Here is a 12,750-nt window from a genome sequence, read left to right as displayed (position 1 = left end):
GGGGTTCGTTGTCACGGCCATTCATGAGAAAAAAGGTGAAAACCCCGTTGATGCGTGGGGGGCCTCACAGAAATGCTCAGCAAATCTGCAAACCTGTTCCTGGGGGTCGGAGATTGGATCACCATTTCTTCCCCTAATGATGGTAATTGGTGTGGCGCTGCAGGTTACTTTTTTGATGGCGTTAAATAGGGAGTTGTAATCGCGGGCCACTGAGGCACACTCCATCTCCGTAGCAACCCGCGACCACCACCCATCCTTGCAGCGCCTCACGGCTCTCCGAACCTCCGAGTGAAAGCTGCGGTAAGCCTCCTCATTCTCTGACGTGGAATGCTGTAGCCGATGAGAGTGGGCCTGTCGCTTTTTCTCAACCATCCTGAACACCTCTTTTGTCAGCCAGGGTCTCTGGGGAGGTCTGGACCGCGTACCCAAAGCAGCCATTGAAGCTGCATGAGTCACAGTCCTAAACCTCGCCGATTTATCCTCGACATCAGGAGGAGTAAGGGCCGATGCCAACCCCAGCCGCACGCGGTGATGAAATTCTCACTTGCAACTTTCATCAGCTGAGACCAGGCCACTTTCGGTTGGAATGGGGTCCTGGGTGTACACCCACCACCGGAGTGGAAGAATGGCAGGTGCATCTTAGAGATGACTAGTCGATGGTCAGCTGGCAGATCAGCTCCAGGGTAGGTCCTGGTGTCAAGGACATGGGCATCCACTGGTCCGTCACTATGTAGTTCAGCAGATGTTCTTGCCTGGACCCGGCATGCATCCATTATGTTGTGTGGATGCGCCAATACCAGAACAACGTGTTGGTAATTACAAGTCCATGGGCTGCACAAAAATCTAGCAGCCTCCTAGCGTTGTTATTTAGCTGATCTGGCCCATGCCCTCCAATTACTCCAGACCAGGTGCCAGCATCATGATCAACTCGGGCATTGAAGTCACCCAACAAGATGACTCTATCCCGAGGGGCCACTTTAGCTAGCGCCTGTGACAGGAGGTCATAGAAGGCATCTGACTCATCGGCTTTGCCTGCATCCCTCCACGGATGTTCGTCTTCGGTGGGGGCATAAGTAACCACGACCACCAATCCTCGCCTCCGATTGATGGGAAGGCGAGCCCAAAGTAGCCTGGGGCTTACAGCTTCCCCACACCTCACCGCCACGCTCCCACGCCCCCTTCATTCTTCTGTTCAAAAGAAGAGCCACACCCTGTTGTTTGGCAGTCTGCTGCCCCGAGTAGAGGACTGTCCACCCCTCATGGTGACAGGAGCCAGAACCGGCCAACCGGACCTTCTGAATGCCACAGAGATCCAGGCAGTACCGGTCCAGCTCCCGACAGAGGAGTGGCAGCCTCTCCTCCGCAGTGAGTGTTCGAACATGCCACGTGGCCACACGAAGTGGCTTTTCGTTGTTTCTGGAGGAGCCCCGAGGGTAGAGATTCAATCTCCTTGCTCCGGCACCCACAGACACCCACACACCCACAGACACCCACACACACAGACACCATCCCAGGCACGTCAGGCCACTCACATTGATTGTCCACATAGAAGCTGCAACCAAAATCGGTGACTCTCATGTGGCCGGCCTGAGAAAGGATCACGTTGTCCTGGACGCACACGGGGAGGCAAGGGGAGGTCACGCTCAGAGGTTGCCCTGAGAGCGGTCAGCCAGCAGTGGATCGACCCACGGCACGACCAGGAACAACGACAAAGGCAAAGGTCCCCTCGTGTAGCCTCTAGCAGGCTGTAGGGCCAAGTGCTGTTAGTAGTAGCGAGTATCAGCACTGCCTATGAAGGTTGTCACTGTTGCACACACAGAGGGGGTGGGTGGCCAGTACCACGCCCGGCCGCCTTTGTCTCCCTCATTGGGCGATGTTTACTACACACCACCGCTACACCAGGAGCGAGCGTGAGAGCGTCGTGGGGAGCGTGCGCACCCCCAGAGTGCCCTCCGCTCTCACCGGCTTGGATGACCGCGTGGACGATGCCGCGGGACTTGGCGTGGGCCAGGAAGCGGACGATGCCCCTGGTGTACGACCTCAACGCGGCGTCGTCGATTCGCCAGATCACCGCTCGCTTGCTCAAGTCGTAGAGGCAATCCTGGCGGCGGCAGCAGCAGCAACGACGATTATAACGATGATGAGGGTAACGAAGATGATGACAATGATGATGACGATGATGACAATGATGATGATAATGACGATAGTGATAATGATGATAATGATGACGATAATAACAATGGTGATGATGCGTACTTCAACAGCTCCAGCCCGAGACAGTTGTGTCCGCGGAAGTGGAACGAGTGCAGGACGCGGATGACGCCATGCAGCTCAGCACCTTCAGCTTCATCCTCTGCATCTCCATCTTGGTAGAGCTGCGTGCAAACAGCAAGTCTATGGGTCTCTGTGGGTCTCTATGAGTGTCTAAGGGTGTCTATGGATCTCTATGAGTGTCTGTCTCTAGTTCATAGTAGTCTTACGACGGTTATTATCTTAGTGAGATAGTTTCAGTTTATAGAGATAGTTTTATGGAGGTTATTATTATTATTGTTGTTTACTCTTATACTCATTATTATTTTGTAACCATGTTGTATTTACTTCCATTCATGATCTATTATTATTTTATTCATTTATAATTATTACGACTGCGGCCGCTGTGTTAAGACCACCACCACCCACACCATTTCCAACCACACCACATCACCACCACCCACCCACACCACCAACCCCATCACCCCTGCCCCAACCCACTTGGTGGGCAGTACCAGCATCTTGACAGCCACCAGGAATCCAGTATTGTGGTCCACGCACCGCAGCACCACACCCTGCCCTCCCTAGCCAATCTTCTCTTGCACCTCGAAGTGGTATTGGTGCTGATCCTGGGGTATCTAAAAAGTAGCAGCAGCAGAAGCGGCAGCAGCGCCGCCACGGCCAGTCAGTCACAATCACGATGGAAATATTTAATGCTTAGTGGGAGGAGCAGCAGTGGTTAGTAGTGGGTAGTAGTTAGTAGTAGCAGTAGTGCCTGTGTGTCTGTGTTTGTGTGTTTGTCTGTGCGAGTCTCACAGGGATGTAGTTGTGGGTCTCTGTGGGTGTGTCTGTGCATCTCACTGGGATGTAGCTGTGGGTCTCGATTGGTGCCTCTGTGAGTCTCTATGGGTATTTCTGTGGATCTCTATGGGTGTCTGTATGAGCACTGTGGGTATCTCTGTGAGCCTCACAGGGATGTAGTTGTGGGTCGTTATGGGTGTATTTATGAGTCTCTGGGTGTCTCAATGGGTGTATCTATGGGTGTCTCTGTGAGCCTCACAGGGATGTATTTGTTTTCTTGGTCGTCGAAGCCATCGTTGTAGATGCCACCACGGGATTTTCCCTCGTCCATAGAGAAAAACCAAACTTCACAGACGTCGGCCAGCTCCTCCTTCTGGCGATCGGTCAGGCGAGGCTCGAAGAGAGCGAGGATCGCTGCACACGTGACAACAACAACTTAAACTATAAACTATGTTTTTTTTATTTAAAGCTTTCGTGACTGCAGTAATTCATATTCTTAGTTTTTTCGGTAAAGTCACGTTGAAGAGAAACAACAAAATAACAAAATAAATATAAAACAATAAAAAATTCTCACTTTTATTGTTTTATATATATTTTGTTATTTTGTTGTTTCTCTTCAACGTGACTTTACCGAAAAAACTAAGAATGTTTTTTTTTCTTTACCGAAACAACCAAAGTGTTTTTTACACACACCAAAAAGCCCAGCAAGTTGGCGGTTGTTGTGTGTCTGTGTTTGTGTCTGTGTGTGTGTGTCTGTGTGTGTGTGTCTGTGTGCGTGTTCTGTCAGCGATAGTGGGGAGCGATAGTGTAGCGGTTGGCGCGCTGTGCTATGAACCTGGCGACCCGGGTTCAATTCCCACTCACGGCCAACACCACTGACGATTATCTGAACCGGTCCCGGGCCTCCCCTAGGTCGACTCAGCCTCAAATGAGTACCTGGTGCAGTGTGTAAACATTGCCACTAGTGAGACAAAGGCGGTCGGGCGTGGTGCTGGCCACCCACCCCCTCGTGTACCGTTCCGTCCTTCATAGGTGCTCGCTAACAGCACTTGCCCCACAAGTCTGTTAAGGCTATATGGGTGATCTTTGTCATTGTTCTGTCAGGCCAGGAATGTGTGCACTACAGAGTGAATTTCCCTGCGGCACAATGGACAGGCCATGCCGCGCCGCTGCAACTCGAAGACGCAGCGGCGGCACGTGCCAAGGTGGCCGCTGTCGCCGTGAACCAACGTGCAGCTACGCGGCTCACACCGGCACACCACGCACCCACCCACAACACCACCACCACCCACAACACCACCACCACCCACAACATCATCACCCACAACACCACCACCACCCACACCACCACCACCTCCCACACCAAAACCAGTCCACACCACCACCACCAACCCCACCAACCACACTACCAGCACCACCACCAATGCCACCACTACCTACACCACCACCATCCACACCACCCACACCATCACCATTCACCACCGCTACCGGCTGGAGTGTAAGAAGGAGAGGCAGTGGTGGAGGTGGTGTTGACGCTGGCACCGGCTCGCCTGTTGTCGGCGGTCACTACGGAGAATATCTTCATGAGCAGCGCTGCCACCGAGTGTGAGATCTCTGAGTGAGAATCCCTCTACACCAAAAACCTCCCCCAGGGGGTCCCCGCCACACCTCACCAGGTACTGCCTCTCTTCATCGTAAAGTCGCCTTCGATTGATGAACTGTTCCACGTAGTGGAACACCTGCTCCACCATGAATGTGTCGCCCTAGGCACCCACCGACTGCAGCAGAGGAAGCATCCGAGGCACCGGCTTCAGGAGAATGTTCCTGCGAGCTTGTCAGAGACATGGACAATTCCATGCAATGTATGTGTTCTATATTTGTACGTGGATAGTAACGACAATGGATGTACATTAACTCCGAGTCTTTACTTTGTCATTAAACAGCATGGGGTACACAATGACGTGAAACTTCACATCTACTCTACCTCCGTGCTCCATGCCGAAAAGCCACTGTAGTGGTAATAAAACTGCAACTTTTGCTATTCATAAACCCGCATTTTCTTATTTTTCCCAAATTTTAACCCAGGTAGAGCTGTCACCATCCTGCCCTGGAACCAATTATTAATTCGTTTCTCTTTCATTATTCATCCGTCAGACCATTGCAAGCCTTGTGTTAGAGAATGGCTCACTGAAGCTGGTATCACAGAGCTACTTCTGAGTACCCTTCACGTGCCCTCTGGTCCACAGTAAAGAGCAGCACCCTCCCACCTGTCCTTTAAATAGGAGTAACGTTAGTCGTAACAATGTTCTTATAGATTAAATGTATCCAAATTAAGTGTAGAACCACATTGCAGACATGTGATGGTTTATTTTGTGCTGTCAATGACGACTGGGCTGAGATCATTGGCTCGCTAGACTTGAGAACCCGCTCTGATCACACGCGGGTGCCTGGATTCAAACCCAAGTACTCCGTGGTGCCACTTCAGTGCTCGGACCTCTGGGTCACTGAGCCGCCTCCAAACACCCTCTATGTCAAATACATAAGCAGCAACCTGTATCGTGAGCAGCAGCATTCTTTGAATACTCTGCCAAAACAATTTGATTGTGGAGTGGTGGCACAATTCCGCAATTGTTTTCTCATTCCTCTGGTGACAGGAAGAATTTCTACAAGACGGAGTTCTAGAGAACCCCTTTACACGATGTTTTGGTCTACTCTTCCACACTGGGCAGATGTTTCAGAAGAGGAAGGAGTACCCACACTTTAACACACCACATCCGCGGCCCCTCTCCTAGGTGGGTGTCCCCAGCCCGAATGCTCGCAGGAAGCCCTCCCAGCCTCCCTGCTCGATGAGCCAGGCCCCACACGTGTTCACCAGCAGGGCGGCCACCGCGTCCGTCACGGCCGCCGTCTTCTCTGCGTCGCTCAGACGTACGCAGTCCACAAGCCTCTTCGCGAGGGAAGAGCGAGCAGAGCACCACCAGGACCACCACGCGGCCCCAGCTCGCGGAGCCGTCGCGGAGGACCTCCCAGGCCACATCCACGAGCAGCCGGCAGGGCCCTCGGTGCTCCACCCGCTCCTCCGCGTGAGGAACAGGTTCCCCAGGCAGTTGACCACCTCCTGCACCAGCTGTGCTGGCTGAACCTTCTGCAGCTGCTGAACCTTCTGCAGCTGCTCCTGCACCTGCAGCCACTCCGTCTGTGTCGCCAGGTGTGCCATGTAGCCGGCGATCAGATTCGCTGTCAAGACGGTCAGTAGCTGCAGCACCTTCTTCTCTTCCTCCCCCTCATCTTTTTCCTCCTCCCCGTCCTCATCTTCCTCCTCCCCGTGTCTCATTCCTCCTCCCCGTGTCCCACTCCCTCCCCTTGTCTCCCTCCACCTCCCTGTGTCTCCCTCCTACTGTAATATTTTGCTTTTGCAAAACACGTGCCAATTTGTCAGTTACTCCCGAGATATATGGTATTTCAATTGTTTTAACAATCTGATCGCTTTCAGCAGTGTTGCTTTACGATTATGATTTGGCATTCAGTGCTCTGTTATTTTGAGCATTATTGTATCCATTCTGTCGTAGTGCTTCTTTAACGTGTTTAATCTCTCTCACGAGACTTTCACCATCTGACACTGTTTTAGCCCGATGTATGAGCGTCTTGATAAGAGAGGATTTCTGCGCTGGGTGATGATATGAATCTGCATTCAGATAGGCATCAGTGTGTGCATTCGCTTTATGTAAACGCTGTGCTCTTTTACCATTTAGCCCATGTCCAAGCAAAATATCTAGGAATGGGAGTGTGCTATTCACCTACATTTCCATGGTGAACTGGATGACTGGGTTGTGTGCATTGAGATGATTTAGAAATCATTAAGTGTATCTTTACCATGTGGCCAGACAACCAAAGTGTCATCAACATATATAAACCAAAAAGATGGTTTTAACGTACTCGAGGCAAGTGCTCTTGTTTAAAAGTTTTCCATGTGCAGATTTGCTATAGCAGGAGATAAAGGAGAGCCCATTGCTGATCCTTCCTTTTGTTTAAAGAAATCACCTCCATAAGAAGTAAGTGTTATTTAAACAATGGTGAGCGAGTATCAGAATCTATTTTGTTAAACCTGTATTCTTTACTAGTGTATCAAGTAATTTAAGTTACTCGTTCACTGGAACCTTAGTGAATAGAGAAATAACATCAAATCTCACCAGGATATCATTAGGGTTAAGTTTTAATATCTTTTATCACATTCACAAGATGTTCTGAATTTCTTATGAATGAAGATATCCTCCCGATGTAGGGCTGTATTTGTTTAGTTATATATTTTGCTAATTTATATGTGGCAGAGCCAATTGTACTGACTATGGTTCATAATGGGATGCCGATTGCATGAATCTTTGGTAGCCCATACAGTCTAGGTGGTTTTGAGGCCCTTGGCATAATTCGGTATTGCTCATTCTTAGGGATTAATGAATTTGCAATGATTGCTGTAGTCTTACGTTCTAAAGTATTAATAGGATCTCGTTTAATTTTAATGTAGGTACTTTTCTCTAGTAAATCTTTAATTTTATTATCATATTTGGCTCGTGACATCACCACAGTAGTGCGGCCTTTATCAGCTGCCAGGATTTTAAAATCTTTATTTAAACGAATCTCTCTTGAAGCTTTTGCTTCGTTCGAGCTAATATTTACTTTTGGCACTATGCTATTCTCAATTATTTTGGCAACCTCGTGTCTGGTCATCTCTGCCTCATCATGTGGAAGGAGTCTTACCGATGATTCTACCTCAGCAATTATCTCATCCACTGGAATTGTGCGTGGGGTAACGGCAAAGTTAAGGCCTTTAGAAAGGACAGATATCATGTCACTGGTTAAAACAGTGTTAGTCAAGTTCATTACGGTTTTGTTTGTAAATTGTTCGTTTTTCGTGGGGATTTGTTTATTATGAAGTCTAGAGAATTTATTCATTTGGCTAGTTTTTGTTAGATTAAACACATTATGAACCGATTGTTGTGTTATGGTCTCAATTATATTCCAATAATGCATGGATCCACTTGCTTATATCTAAGTGCAACTGCCTTAGAGATTCTGAAATGTAAGATAATTCACTCCTGTTGTGCTGTATTCTCTCTATTAATAATACTTTGCTAGCTTTGTGTAGTATTTGGTTAGCTTTAGCAGACTTTATGTGATGTGTTATTTTAACTGCGTTTGGTATTACCTTCGAATCTCTGCACCTTTTGAGGAACGCCAGTGAAGATATCAATTCAATCCGCTTGATGTGGAGCTTCTCCAACTTTCTGGTTTTAAGAAAAGTATCCTCCCCATAGAGGTTAGTCAGTTTAACACGTAGGCTTTCGCGACCAATATTATTCATAATAAACGTGTTTGGGTTAGATTGCGTTATTAATGTGTCGTAACCCTCCACCACCCGACACGGCCAATCAGTAAAAAAAGTGTCACGTTGACAAAAGACAAAATATTTCACTACTTTAGCCCACTGGTGTGTTGAAGAGTGAATCCACAACATTTAAAAAATTTTAGTACGACGTTTCGCTGGTAATTACATCCAGCATCATCGGGCAATTCGCCAGAATGGTGAAGCCCTCACTCGCTCCAGGTCTTAAATAGAGCAGCAGGGTGACGTCATCATTTAACTCATTCAGGTGCAGTGGTTTGAGGCGGAGTGGGGGGTATTGTAATTATATAATAGATAGTAATCAGTCAAATGTTATGATTAGTCATGAGTTGTAGATTAGTAATTAGTTGTAATGTGTATTATTGTAATTATATACTACGTTAGTAATCAGTTAATTAGTATGTTTCCCCACAACGAGGGTATACAGCTGCCCCGACATGGGACGACCCTGTCTTACACCTCTTCTGAAGCTGACAGGGGCAGTGAGGGTACCGTTGACTTTGATTAAACACTGGACTTCAGTGTAGAGCAGGCGGTTCAGTCCCAGATAGCTGGTCCCAAAACCAAACGCCCTCAGTGTTCCCATTAGGTACCCGTGGTCAAACGCCTTCTCTTGGTCGAGGGAGAGAAGCGCGAGTGGGAGCCCCCTTCCTCTCGGAGAGGGTGATGAGGTCTCTGACGAGGAAGACGCCATCATGAATTGTTCTCACTTGGACCGTGTGGGCCTGGTCACTGCCCACCACCTGAGCCGCTATAGTCTTCATCTTGGAGGATAGCGCTTTGGCCAGAATTTTATAGTGACCTCTTCTCTCCTGATAAACGTCTATGCCTGCCCAAGATGAAATCTGGAGAGACCTACCGCGCAGTCAGGGCCGCAGTCGCGACAGCAGCTCCCTGCGTCCCGGGAGCCAGTGCGGGTTGCCGGACCGCGTCACCGGCGCCGTTCGGAGCGCCGCGGGCGCCGTGCTGGGCGGAGTGGCGCAGCGCGTGCCCGTGGTGCCGTCGCCGGGCATTGCGCGCAATCAGCATCGCGTGTCGTGCAGTCAGGGCGGCATGGGTCGGTGGGTGGGTGTGTGGGTCGGTGTGGGTGGGTGGGTTGGTTGGTTTGGGTCAGTGGGTGGGTGGGTGGGTTAGTCGGTGGGTGGGTCGGTTTGGGTGGGTGGGTGGGTGGATGGGTGGGTCGGTGTGGGTGGGTGGGTCGGTGGGTTGGTTTGTGGGTGGATGGGTGGGTCAGTCGGTGGGTGGGTGGGTCGGTCGGTGGGTGGGTCGGTGGTTCGGTCGGTTGGTGGGTGGATGGGTAGGTCGGTCGGTCGGTGGGTCGGTCGGTCGGTGGGTGGGTGGGTGGGTCGGTCGATGGGTGGGTAGCCACTCACATTGATTGTCCACATAGAAGCTGCAACCAAAATCGGTGACTCTCATGTGGCCGGCCTGAAAGAGCATCACGTTGTCCTGGACGCACACAGGGAGGCAAGGGGAGGTCACGCTCAGAGGTTGCCCTGAGAGCGGTCAGCCAGCAGTGGATCGAACCACAGGACGACCACGAACAACGACAAAGGCAAAGGTCCCCTCGTGTAGCCGCTAGCAGGCTGTAGGGCCAAGTGCTATTAGTAGTAGCGAGTAGCAGCACTGCCTATGAAGGCTGACACTGTGGCACACACAGAGGGAGTGGATGGCCAGTACTACGCCCGGACGCCTTTGTCTCCCCCATTGGGCGATGTTTACTACACATCACCACTACAACAGGATCGAGTGCGTTTTGGGGAGCGTGGGCGCCCCCAGAATGCCCTCCGCTCTCACCGGCTTGGATGTCCGCGTGGACGATGCCGCGGGACTTGGCGTGGGCCAGGAAGTGGACGATGCCCCAGGTATACGACCTCAACGCGGCATCGTCGATGCGCCAGATCACCGCTCGCTTGCTCAAATTGTAGAGGCAATCCCTGCGGCGACAGCAGCAGCAACGACGATGATAACGATGATGACGGTAATGAAGATGATGATGACAATGATGATGACGATGATGACAATGATGATGATGCGTACTTCAACAGCTCCAGCACGTGACAGTTGTGTCCGCGGAAGTGGAACGAGTGCAGGACGCGGATGACGCCGTGCAGCTCAGCACTGCCCTCCCCCTGCAGCTCCGTGATCACCTTCAGCTCCATACTCTGCATCTCCATATTGGTAGGGCTGCGTGCACACAGCAAGTCTGGGCCTCTGTGGGTGTCGATGGGTGTCTATGGATCTCTATGGGTGTCTGTAGTTCATAGTAGTTTTACGGCGGTTATTATTTTAGTGAGTTAGTTTCAGTTTATAGTTAGCGATATTTTTATGGAGGTTATTATTATTGTTTACTCTTATACTCATTATTATTTTGTAACCATGTATTTACTTCCATTAATTATCTATTATTATTATTATTATGACTGCGGCCGCTGCGTTAAGACCATCATCACCCACACCATTTCCACCCACACCACCACACCACCACCCACCCACACCACCACCACCAACCCCATCACCCCTGCCCCAACCTACTTGATGGGCAGTGCCAGCATCTTGACAGCCACCAGGAATCCCGTCTTGTGGTCCACGCACCGCAGCACCACTCCCTGCCCTCCCTCGCCAATCTTCTCTCGCACCTCGAAGCGGCATTGGAGCTGCTCCTGGGGTATCTAAGAAGCAGCAGCAGCAGCGCCGCCACGGCCAGTCGGAGTCACAATCACGATGGTAATGTTTAACGCTTAGTGGTAGGAGCAGCAGTTGTAGTAGTGAGTATTAGTTAGTAGTAGCAGTAGTGTCTGTGTGTGTGTCTGTGTGCCTGTGTGTGTGTGTCTGTCTGTGCAAGTCTCACAGGGATATAGTTGTGGGTCTCTGTGGGTGTCTCTGTGTCTGTGCGTCTTACTGGGATGTAGCTGTTGGTTTCGATTGGTGCCTCTGTGAGTCTCTATGGTATCTGTAGATCTCTATGGGTGTCTGTATGGGTGTCTCTCTGGGTCTCTGTGGGTGTCACTGTGAGCCTCACAGGGATGTAGTTGTGGGTCGTTATTGGTGTATCTATGGGTGTCTCAATGGGTGTATCTATGGGTGACTCTTTCTTTGTTAGCCTCACAGGGATGTATTTGTTTTCTTGGTCGTCGTAGCCATCGTTGTAGATGCCACCACGGGATTTGCCCTCGTCCATAGAGACAAACCAAACTTCACAGACGTCGGTCAGCTCCTCCTCCTGGCGCTCGGTCAGGTGAGACTCGAAGAGAGCCAGGATCACTGCACATGTGACCTAAACTATTAACTGTTTTTTTACCGAAAGAACCAAAGTGTTTTTTGCACACACCAACAAGCACAGCAAGTTGGCACAGTAGGGGGCACAGGTGGTGCATCAGCCTCTCGTCTCAGTCAGTCGACCCGTGGCACCTGCTGGGTCTGCCCCGTGACCTGCCAGTGAGCGTTCGACACTTCACTTGGCCTCAAGGTGCACATTACCTGGCACAAGCGTCGTGGTGATGTCTCACCACCACTTAGTGGCGAATGGCGGTTGTTGTTGTGTGTGTGTCTGTGTGTGTCTGTGTGTGTGTGTTCTGTCAGGCCAGGAATGTGTGCACCACAGAGTGAATCTCCCTGCGGCACAGTGGACAAGCCATGCCGCACCGCTGCAACTCGAAGACGCAGCGGCGGCACGTGGCAAGGTGGCCGCTGTCGCCGTGAACCAACGTGCAGCTACGCGGCTCACACCGGCACACTACGCACCCACCCACAACACCACCACCATCAGCCACACCAACACCACCAACCACACTACCAGCACCACCACCCATGCCACCACCACCTATACCACCACCCACACCAAAACCACCCACGCCACCACCACCAACCACACTACCAGCACCACCACCCATGCCACCACTACCTACACCACCACCACCACCTATACCATCACCACCACTACCCATGCCACCACCACCTCTACCGGCTGGAGTGTAAGAAGGAGAGGCAGTGGTGGAGGTGGTGTTGACGCTGGCACCGGCTCGCCTGTTGTCGGCCGTCACTACGGAGAATAACTTAATGAGCAGCGCTGCCACCGAGTGTCTGAGATCTCTGAGTGAGAATCCCTCCACACCAAACACCTCCTCCAGGGGGTCCCTTCCACACCTCACCAGGTACTGCCTCTCTTCATCGTAAAGTCGCCTCCGCTTGATGTACTGTTCCATGTAGTGGAACACCTGCTCCACAGTGAATGTGTCGCCCTCGGCACCGACCGACTGCAGCAGTGGAAGCATCCGAGGCACCGGCTTCAGGAGAAT

This window comes from Petromyzon marinus, chromosome 77, assembly GCF_048934315.1.
Source record: "Petromyzon marinus isolate PM22_M1 ecotype Great Lakes invasive population chromosome 77, UKy_Petmar_22M1.pri1.0, whole genome shotgun sequence".
In the NCBI taxonomy this organism is placed as follows: Eukaryota; Metazoa; Chordata; class Hyperoartia; order Petromyzontiformes; family Petromyzontidae; genus Petromyzon; species Petromyzon marinus.
The sequence above is the reverse complement of the archived record's forward strand: the minus strand, read 5'-3'. Positions refer to the sequence as shown.